Source organism: Mustela nigripes, chromosome 6, assembly GCF_022355385.1.
Source record: "Mustela nigripes isolate SB6536 chromosome 6, MUSNIG.SB6536, whole genome shotgun sequence".
NCBI classification, from domain to species: domain Eukaryota; kingdom Metazoa; phylum Chordata; class Mammalia; order Carnivora; family Mustelidae; genus Mustela; species Mustela nigripes.
The window spans coordinates 20,674,798-20,683,990 of NC_081562.1; the positions used below are offsets into that span (position 1 = coordinate 20,674,798).

Below are 9,193 nucleotides of genomic sequence, written 5' to 3' on the forward strand. Positions count from 1 at the left end.
TTTCTGTAGAGCAAATATTTATTTCTTTAGACTGTCCCTGCCATTTATGTCTTTATTTATTGTTCTTTCACTCATCAGAATGTTCCAGTTCAAGCAGAAGTGAGATTCAGATACACTGGGCTACTGGTAAGGCAGTCTACGAGACTATGTTGCTGCCTTCATTCCATTATTCATGCTTTCAAAAAACATTTATTGAGAACTTATTCAGTACTAAATTCTGGGCTGGATCTTTGGAGATAAAACAGTGAAAGGAAAAAGAAATGTCTATGACTGATGACATCAAGCTTAATAAAGAAAAGAGACATTAAAAATAATCACACGGGGGTGCCTGGGTGTCTCAGTGGGTGAAGGCCTCTGCCTTTGGCTTGGATCATGATCCCAGGGTGCTGGGATGGAGCCCCATGTCGAGCTATCTGCTCAGCAGGGAGCCTGCTTCCCCCCCTCTCTCTCTGGCTGCCTCTCTGCCTACTTGTGATCTCTGTCTGTCAAATAAATAAATTAAATCTTTAAAAAAATTTTTTTTAAAAATCACATGTATACACAGATGATTACAGATTGTCATTACAATAACCCCAAGATTAAGGCCCTAATAGAGAGGTTTTAGTGTGAAAAGGAGTCAAGATATGGAAAATGCTGATGAAGGATATGGTTTTAAGGGCAGTTTCTAAAGACGGTCAAGACTAGGGTACATCTGAGTTGATGAGAAGACACTAGAGAGGGGGTGGTTGAAGACACAAGAAAGAAAGAAAACCTCCTGCTACAGGACACAAACCATACCCACTATGGGAATGCAGACAGATCTGGGCCCATCTAGTGAACCAATGGCATGCCCTACCAGAATCTATTCTCCAGGAAGCCAAGGAGCCTGCTGGGAGAAAACCCATTCTAAAGGCAGGTGGAGCCAAGAACCATGACCTTCACCCTAAAGCAAACCTTAGTCATTTGAGAAATGTGTAATTCTCACTGTAGCACAGTGTTTGGCCAATCCATACTGGATTCAAAACTCCTTTCTACCGCTATAAGCTGAAAAGAAAAGCTATAAATAAAAATGAAACCTAGAAACATTGATGTAAAAAGTAGAGGTAGACCCTTCCAACAGAATTCTTCCAACAAGTAGGAGAGAGTAGTTGCTTCAGAGCCACCCTCGCTCTCACACCACTCTGCCACATATCACAATGGAACTTTGACCCCAAGAGGACCAGGGCCTTTCTGGGGAAATTGTGTAATAGGAGCAGCATGCTAGGTCTCACCATAATCCACAGAAAAGCAGAGAAATCGTGACTACTGGTTGGCCACTGTTCTCACTCATGGATACAAGAAATAACGGAAGCAGCAGCCAGAACAAACCTGATCATGAACCAACAGGATACCCTAAGGCATTTCTGAAATACTTGGACTTTGACAGAAAGCTAAAGGTCCTAAGGAATAAACCAGTGAAAGTTGAATGAGACCTCATTCAGACTCACAAGCTAGTTGCAGATTAGGGAGAATCAACATTTAATATGTGTATATAAATTATATAGGTGTGTATTCACTGTGTATATATTAATATATCAACTAATTATGTGTAATAATTGTGTGTGCATGTCTGCATATGGTATAATAAATGGATTGAAAACATCCCCCAAATTCAGACAACTATTATTCTAGATAGAGGTCCTCTTCTGGAATAGAAAATCCCACAGTTTCCCAAAATAATAATTTCCAGGAACCCACAATATACAGAGACTCTTATTTTCCTAATATTCAATCCAAACGTATGCCCTGTAATTTAAGACCCATATACTCTAATCTTAAAAAAAAAAAAAAAAAAAAAAAAGGAGATTTTGGTTCTTTGTCTCTTCCTTTGGGTTTCCTTCTGTGCTTTTTCTCACACTTGTCTTTTTTAATCTTTAGTCATGTTCATCAAGCTCCCTCATACTTCTGTACCATATGATAACTCTGTAGTGTTTTCCAGGTATACTCATCTTCATGTTGGATTCCTATATTTTCCTGTATATGTTCATATAACTTGGTACCTTCAAGTGCCTGGCACATAATAGGCCCTCAAGAAATGTTAGCTCAATTAAATAACCTGTATTAACTGTTTCTCCTACTTTGTTCTGCCCAGTTCCCTGTCATTTGTCATGTTCTTCCTGGAAGTGGCAAAAGATAAGGATATGATTATCCTTATTAGCACAAAGGACGTAATTTATCAATCTCTTACCCAAATGAAAGCCCAGTTACTCTAATTCTATAGCAATTGGGTTATTACCCCTGGCTGGAGATCCATTATGTAGGTTCCCCCTGATTAGCTAACAAGAAAGCCCTCCAGATCCAGAATCCATGGCAGAGTCTGCTCAAACCAGGTTGGATGGAGTTATGATTCCTGAAGGGGCTTAAAGAAAAGGAAACTCTAATTTTCAAAGTGGTAACACAAGCACATGGTAGGAAAATCAAACAGTACACTTAAAGCTTGCCCCTTTGCTTATATACTTATGGTTGTCTTCACACAATAGGTGAGTTAAAAAGTTTCAACATAGTCCACATGGTCCGCAAAGCCTAAAATAGTCACTATCTGGTCTTTATAGAAAACACTTGTGATCCCCACTCTGATCTACAGAGACATGTATGGAAGTGTTGAATCCATAGTCAGAGTAGTGGTGTAGAAGGCTTGGGTGGATACATAGGAAATTTCCACAGCATCTGTAATACTCTCCTTCTTAAGCTGGAGGGTAAATACAAGGGGGTTGATGATAGTACTCAATGTTTTTGCATGTGGGAAATATTTCATGATGAAAAAGATTGAATGGAATTATATGTGTAAAAATCTTCCTCATCTGTGAAGTTATGCAAGTTCATACATGATTCTGTCCTCCTTCACATTCTCAAGGCTCTGAGGAGAGAGTATCCTTTTCTTTTAAAAAAATTATTTATTGATTTATTTATTTGACAAAGAGACAGAGAGAGGATGAGTTGGGGAGGGGTGTAGAGGGAGAGGGAGAAACTAAGCTCCCCACTGAGCAGGGAGCTTAGTATGGGGCTCAAACCCAGAACTCTGGGATCATGACCAGAGCTGAAGGCAGACGCTTAACTGACTGAGCCATCCAAGTGCCCCCAAAGTATTCCTTTCCATTGAATGTTTGGGGACTCTAACTGTGGCCAGTGAGGCACTACTGGAAGCACTGAATGGCACAATGAGATCTATGTTTAAGAGTACTCTAGGGAGATGGTAGGATGAGGAGGGTAAGCAGTGAAAGGCAGACATCTGTGGCTGAAGTGAGGGGATCACGTGCTTCACTTTATGGGGTCTTGGGAAATGGAAAATAGGGGCCTTGAATACAGCAAACATAAAGAGGGGGCAGGGAGAAGAAAGCCTGATGATTCAAAGCTTAAGCCCTGAGTATCAGTAGAAGCAGGAACAAAATGTTTATTTTACTTCATGTTTATTTGTATGATGCTGTACGCTAAGTCTTAACTTAAGGACCCAAGAACAGTTTCAGAAATCATTCACACTGTTTGTTTTTAATGTGATAAGACACAGAGTGACTGGTAACTTAGACTCCAAATTTCTGGTTATCAATTTTTACTTGTTTAGATCCTTTGTGTCACTGGAAGTTCATGGTGTGGATCTCCTCTGATGCAGCATAAACCATTTGCAAACAGAGACCTTGGAGAAACCCTGTTCAATTAAACAGCTTTGACTCTGATTTAGAAGAATCTCAGTTCTCAGAAGATGAAGATAAAAACCAGTTACATGTGCTGGTCCTCTATAAACTGTTCACACTCAAGGACACCATCCTTGGTGACGCTTTTCTCAGATGAACTTAGTTGTTGAGGGCAAAGTTAAATATGTAAAGCATTCTTAAAGAACAGTAAAAAAAAAAAAAAAAAAAAAAAAAGTAAGCTTTTTCTAGCTGTCATTATTTCATGCCTAGGGGAAGCTCTGGATTCAGCTAAAATTTGGAAGAATGTTCTTAAGAGAAAAGAGAAAGGAACTCTTAAAAAAAAAAAAAGAAAATCTGGTCTTCCCAGAAGCACTCAAACTGAAGTAATTCTTTTCAGGGCAAGAATACAATGTAAGGGACATTGATCCTTCCCAAAGTCCAGAGAGATGTATAAGACAATGTTCGACCGGTACCAACCAGAGGTCAGGAAGGATGACCTTGAGCCAGTGTGGTCATTGTGATCACATTACCCTGAAAGTGTTGCCCTCTAGGAACAAAACAGTATTTATTACTGTACATATTTGGGGGGAGATAGACAAATAATATCTATCATTTTATGAGTACTTACTATGTGTCAGCATCCATACTAAATGTTATCTCATTTAATCTATAATTAGTCAAGTATTAACATACAAACTTTATAGATGAGAAAACTGAGATTCAAAGAGATTCAGCAAACTTCACAAGGTCATGCTTCTCAAGGTCACTCTGACACATTGACCTTCTCACCTAGTGGTAAGCAGAACAGGGATGTAAACCCACATCTAACTCTAAATTCATGCTCACTCATGCAGCTCTCCCACCGAGACTGTAACTAACCACTTACTAATCCCTAGTGAGGTGAATCGGCAGTTCTGCAAAGTCACTTCTGCCTAAGGCAGTCAATGCATTCATATGTACAAATTAATTAAGCCTGTAAAGGATTTGCCTGTTATATTTATATTATATTATATTATATTATATTATATTATATTATATTATATTAATTCTTCTTTTGTGTTTCTCAAGTCTCCATTAAAGTATATTACCTTCAGGTATTGTGAACCAAAAATACCTACAGCCTCTACAGCCCTTTGAGTTTCTGCATATGGGAGTTATACAATGGGGCTTAAAGAGTGGCTGAGCTTTATCTCCAACTAGATAAAAAAGTTGAGTCCCCTAGGGCCATGAACCTGACTGTAAGTATTCCCTCTATTCTGTACTTGCCTCTTGCTTGTCTTGCTCAAGCCCCAGTCCAGCTTCTCTTGACTAGCATTACCCTTCAGGAGGTTTTCATACCACTGAGTACTTCTTCTTGTCATAGTTTTAATTTTGTCTTTTCATTTGTGGTGATTGATTGTCTGTCTTCCCCACTGTACCATCAGTTCTAGGAAAGCTCACCCAGGATCTCCAGTGCCTAGCAGACTGCCAGACACATAGTAGATATGCAAGAAATATTGTTGATTGAATGCATTAGAGGATGGATGAATAAACTAACTGAATGCACAAATGGAAACTGAATAGTATACCTTCACAGATAACCAACCACCTTTAGAATCAGTCTTGTTTGGGCCACAGGATCATTAGTGAATTGAAATGTCCAAGAAAACACATAAAAACTAAAGAAGGATTTTTTTTAAAGATTTTATTTATTTATTTGACAGAGATCACAAGTAGGCAGAAAGGCAGGCAGAGAGAGAGGGGGAAGCAGGCTCCCTGCTGAGCAGAGAGCCCGATGTGGGACTTGATCCCAGGACCCTGGGATCATGACCTGAGCTGAAGACAGAGGCTTAAACCACTGAGCCACCCAGGTGCTCCTGGAGAAGGATTTTTTAAATCACATACAAAACCTGATAACTGAGGCTGTTTTCCCACAATGGATCCCTAATTAGTGAACTGTATCCATTCCTGTTGAAAATCTCTTATCCATTTTATACATGGAATTGAACACCCCAGGAAATAGTTTTAATAACCCTCCCAAATCTCCTTTTGTTAATTTCTCTTTCCTGAGAATTACCAGAAATAGTGTTTTGTCTTCTTAATATTTACTCTTCATAGTCAGGAAAGCTGTCTCCTTTTCCCTACAATCTGCTATATTCAGAATGGTCAAGAAGTTGTTTTCAGGCACAGAGTGAGTCCTTAAAAGGCTCATAAAAGATCCAGAAAATGTTACGCAAATTGCTGTAGTGATACCAATGTAATCTTGAACCAAAAACTGACTTTGCAGTTTTTCCCACTATGCAGTGAAGTCTATTTCTCCACCCCTTTAATGAGTTGTTATTATTGTGATTTGCTTTGACCAACAGAATTGTTCTATTCCAAGGCTAAGGCTCAAGAGACCTGTGGCTTCTGTTTTCACCCTCTTGGAATGATGTCCTGAGACCATCACACCATAAAAAGATGGGGAATGAAATACTCCAGGCAAAAGAGACTTAGCCATTGCAAGCATCCCAACCAACAGCAACATCAAGGACCCAGTCGTGGAAGTAAGACCTAGTTGATACTCCAGTTGAAATCAGTTGCATGATTGAGCCCAGGAAAAAGCAGAACCAACTAGCCAACCCATAGAATTATAAGAAATGATAAGGACAACTTTTTCCTCCCCATGCAGCTGGGTAACTAAGGACTCATATATAGTGATGCCTTGTGGCCACAACTCCACTGGCAGCAAGTAATACAGCAATAAGAAATAGCTGGGAAGAAGAAAATTGTTCCTATGTCTCTTAGCCCCTTCACGCTCTCTGTTGCTAGGATGAAAGAGGAAAATGAGACTTTAGAAAAACAAGGGGAAAATTCTCACTATCAAAAAAAGAACATATTCCAGGGTGCCTGGGTGGCTCAGTGGGTTAGAGCCTCTGCCTTTGGTTCAGGTCGTGATCCCAGGATTCTGGGATCGAGTCCCGCATCGGGCTCTCTGCTTGGTGGGGAGCCTGCTTCCTCCTCTCTCTCTACCTGCCTCTCTGCCTACTTGTGATCTGTCTGTCAAATAAATAAATAAATAAATAAATAAATATATTTTTTTAAAAAAAAGAAAGAAAGAAAAGAAAAGAACATACTCCTTCATGCTTTCCTTCATCCACCCACCTATGGACAGCATGAGTCTGTTCGAATCTGTCACATGGTGATGTGTATTCTCCTGGCTTTCATAACCTTCAGACTCTGTGAACCACAGCAGTGCTAAGCTCTTCTTGGACATCCCTAATCATAGCACCATGGTGGGCTCATGGAGTCTTTAATTAAAATACTGATGACTGAAGTCTCCAACCAGTGCTCCTAGACTAATCTCTGGGTTAAAGCAAATACGGTTGGAAGTTTCCAGTTACCGCTGCTAATGGCGCAGCTACTAGAAAACACTCTACAAGGCTTTAGGACTTCTCACAGCTGTGCTAGGGCTTAACACGTCACCCCTTCCCACTAAAACGTTTACAGGCTGCTTTGCCTGCTCTCCCATTAGTCCTGATGTCAACGTTTCCCAGTTTCTGACAAAGTCAGGGTAGCAAGGAAAGGACTTTGGAGTCAGAAAGACCTGCCCTCATGTTCAGTACCTGCGACTTCCTAACTGTGTGATCGTGAATAGGTTATTTGTCCTCTGAGGGGGAGCCTGCCTGGCTCAGTGTGTAGAACATGTGACTTTTGCTCTCAGGGTCGTGAGTCCTAGCTCCACATTGTAGGTAGAGTTTACTCAAAAAATAAACAAACAAAAAAATGAGCTGTCCACTTTGAGCCTCTGTTTGCTCATCTGTAAAATGAATATAAGAAAAACTCCCAAGCAGGCTCATTGTGAGAAAGAAACAAGCAGTTGAGGGAAAGCCTGTGACATATTAGTAGACACTCAAAATCAGCAAACTCCACTACACACTCATGGACACACATATTTCTTTTCCATTCCTTACAAAGTATTACCAGGTGTTGCATCACAATCTGGCCAGATTTGGGAGGCATGGAACTTGTGGGAAGACCAGAGTACATTCTTTTCCCTCTCGGACTCTGGAAAGAGGGCAGAGGAGTCTGGAGGAAAACACAGTTGCAGATACTGAGGGAGGGTCTCAGAACAAGTGTGTGCTGTCCCTAAGTGGTAATTATCAGCTACCTCCAAGTTGCATCAGCCACATTGCAACATTCTCAGCAAAACAGAAGAGTCCACGGTGCAAATGGCATAGGTCCATCATTTGGAGGAGGGGGTGACTCAAAGATGAAGTGTTTATCATTTCATAAAATCACAGCTAGAAACCCAGTGATGGCTCGCTCTACTTCTCTTGTCGATACTCTGAGGTCCCTTTATCTAAGGCAGCCCCAGAGGCAATATCAGATTTCTTTAAAACTCAGGTGAGTTTCCCAAGGAGAGAATCCAAAGTGAGTCATGAGTATCCCCTCCCCACCTTGAAATAAAAACTCAATAAAGAGAAACAATCCAGAATCACCTTATAATTAGTTGCCTAATTCACTATGGCAGTAAGTGGACAAGGCAATGTTTTATCTGTAGATTCAGACCTTGGACAATTTTAATCTCAAAGTTCTTCCTAACATTTTCCATCTTTTTTAGTGTTTCCATCCAATATTAATACTATAAGTGGAAACCAAGTTTACAACCAAAATCAAAAGAGAAAGCTTTTTAAACCTACTCTTCTTCTAGGAAAAATTTTATTTCAGTTACGCATGGCTTAAACATCGTCCTGTCCCTAGATCTCAAGTCATTTGAGATTAGCAGTATTCCTAAACTCACAGCAAGATTTGATAAATCACCAAAATAGAGCATACTATTCAGGTCAAATTGTCTATGGAATCAGAACAGAGAAACTTCCGAAATTCACTGTCTCTGTGATTCTCTTGGATAACCACAATGTTTAAAAGATATTCCTAAATAATTTGTCAATAAGGTAAGCAACTGTTAGACCCATGAACTCCTGCTTCCTCTTGTTTGTTTTTAGAGTTTCTTTCCTTTTCTTTCCCTTCTCGTTTTCAGGATTTTGCATTAGACTCTAGTAACTTAGAATTCATCCATCGATCAAACTTCCTGATATTAAAGAGAAGTTTTAAATGATAACTTCCCCTCTGCTGCCTTCAGATGGATACCTGGCCCCAGAGGAATTAGGTACTCACTTAGATTGTCTCAGGTTGGAGATGAACTCTCAAGGCCCTCGGAGGATTCTGAGGCCAATCTTCTTCTCCAAATCACAGCACTTTTGCTACAAATGCTCAGAACCTGGGTTTGCATTGGGGTGATTCCAGGAGACAGCAGGGTGAGGAGGAGGAGGAGGAGGAGGAGGAGGAGGAGGAGAAAGAGGAGGGAGTTCTAGTAAAAGCTGTGGATGGTCACCGACGGCCTTCTGGCTCAGCAGCAACATCTCTTCCTTGGCTCCGTGCCTCATGAACACAGATTAGTCATTAACAATCCTTTCCCCGATAAATGATATAAACATAGAAAGGAACCTTGGGAGGGCCTCGAGATTCCCAGGACAAACTCCCACAGCCCCAAAGAAAGGAATGGGACCTGTCCAAGAAACCCT

The 9,193-nt window shown here is 40.4% G+C and overlaps 1 protein-coding gene across 1 annotated transcript in view; it reads right to left on the reverse strand.

Annotated features, from left to right (window-relative positions):
- NR1H4 (nuclear receptor subfamily 1 group H member 4) overlaps positions 1-8,943 on the reverse strand; it is a 62,110-nt gene extending 53,167 nt beyond the window's left edge. The window contains exon 1 of the mRNA XM_059404646.1: positions 8,787-8,943. The gene's annotated coding sequence lies outside the window, so the exon portion shown is untranslated. The remainder of the gene's footprint in view (positions 1-8,786) is intronic.
- Between the last annotated feature and the right edge of the window lie 250 nt (positions 8,944-9,193).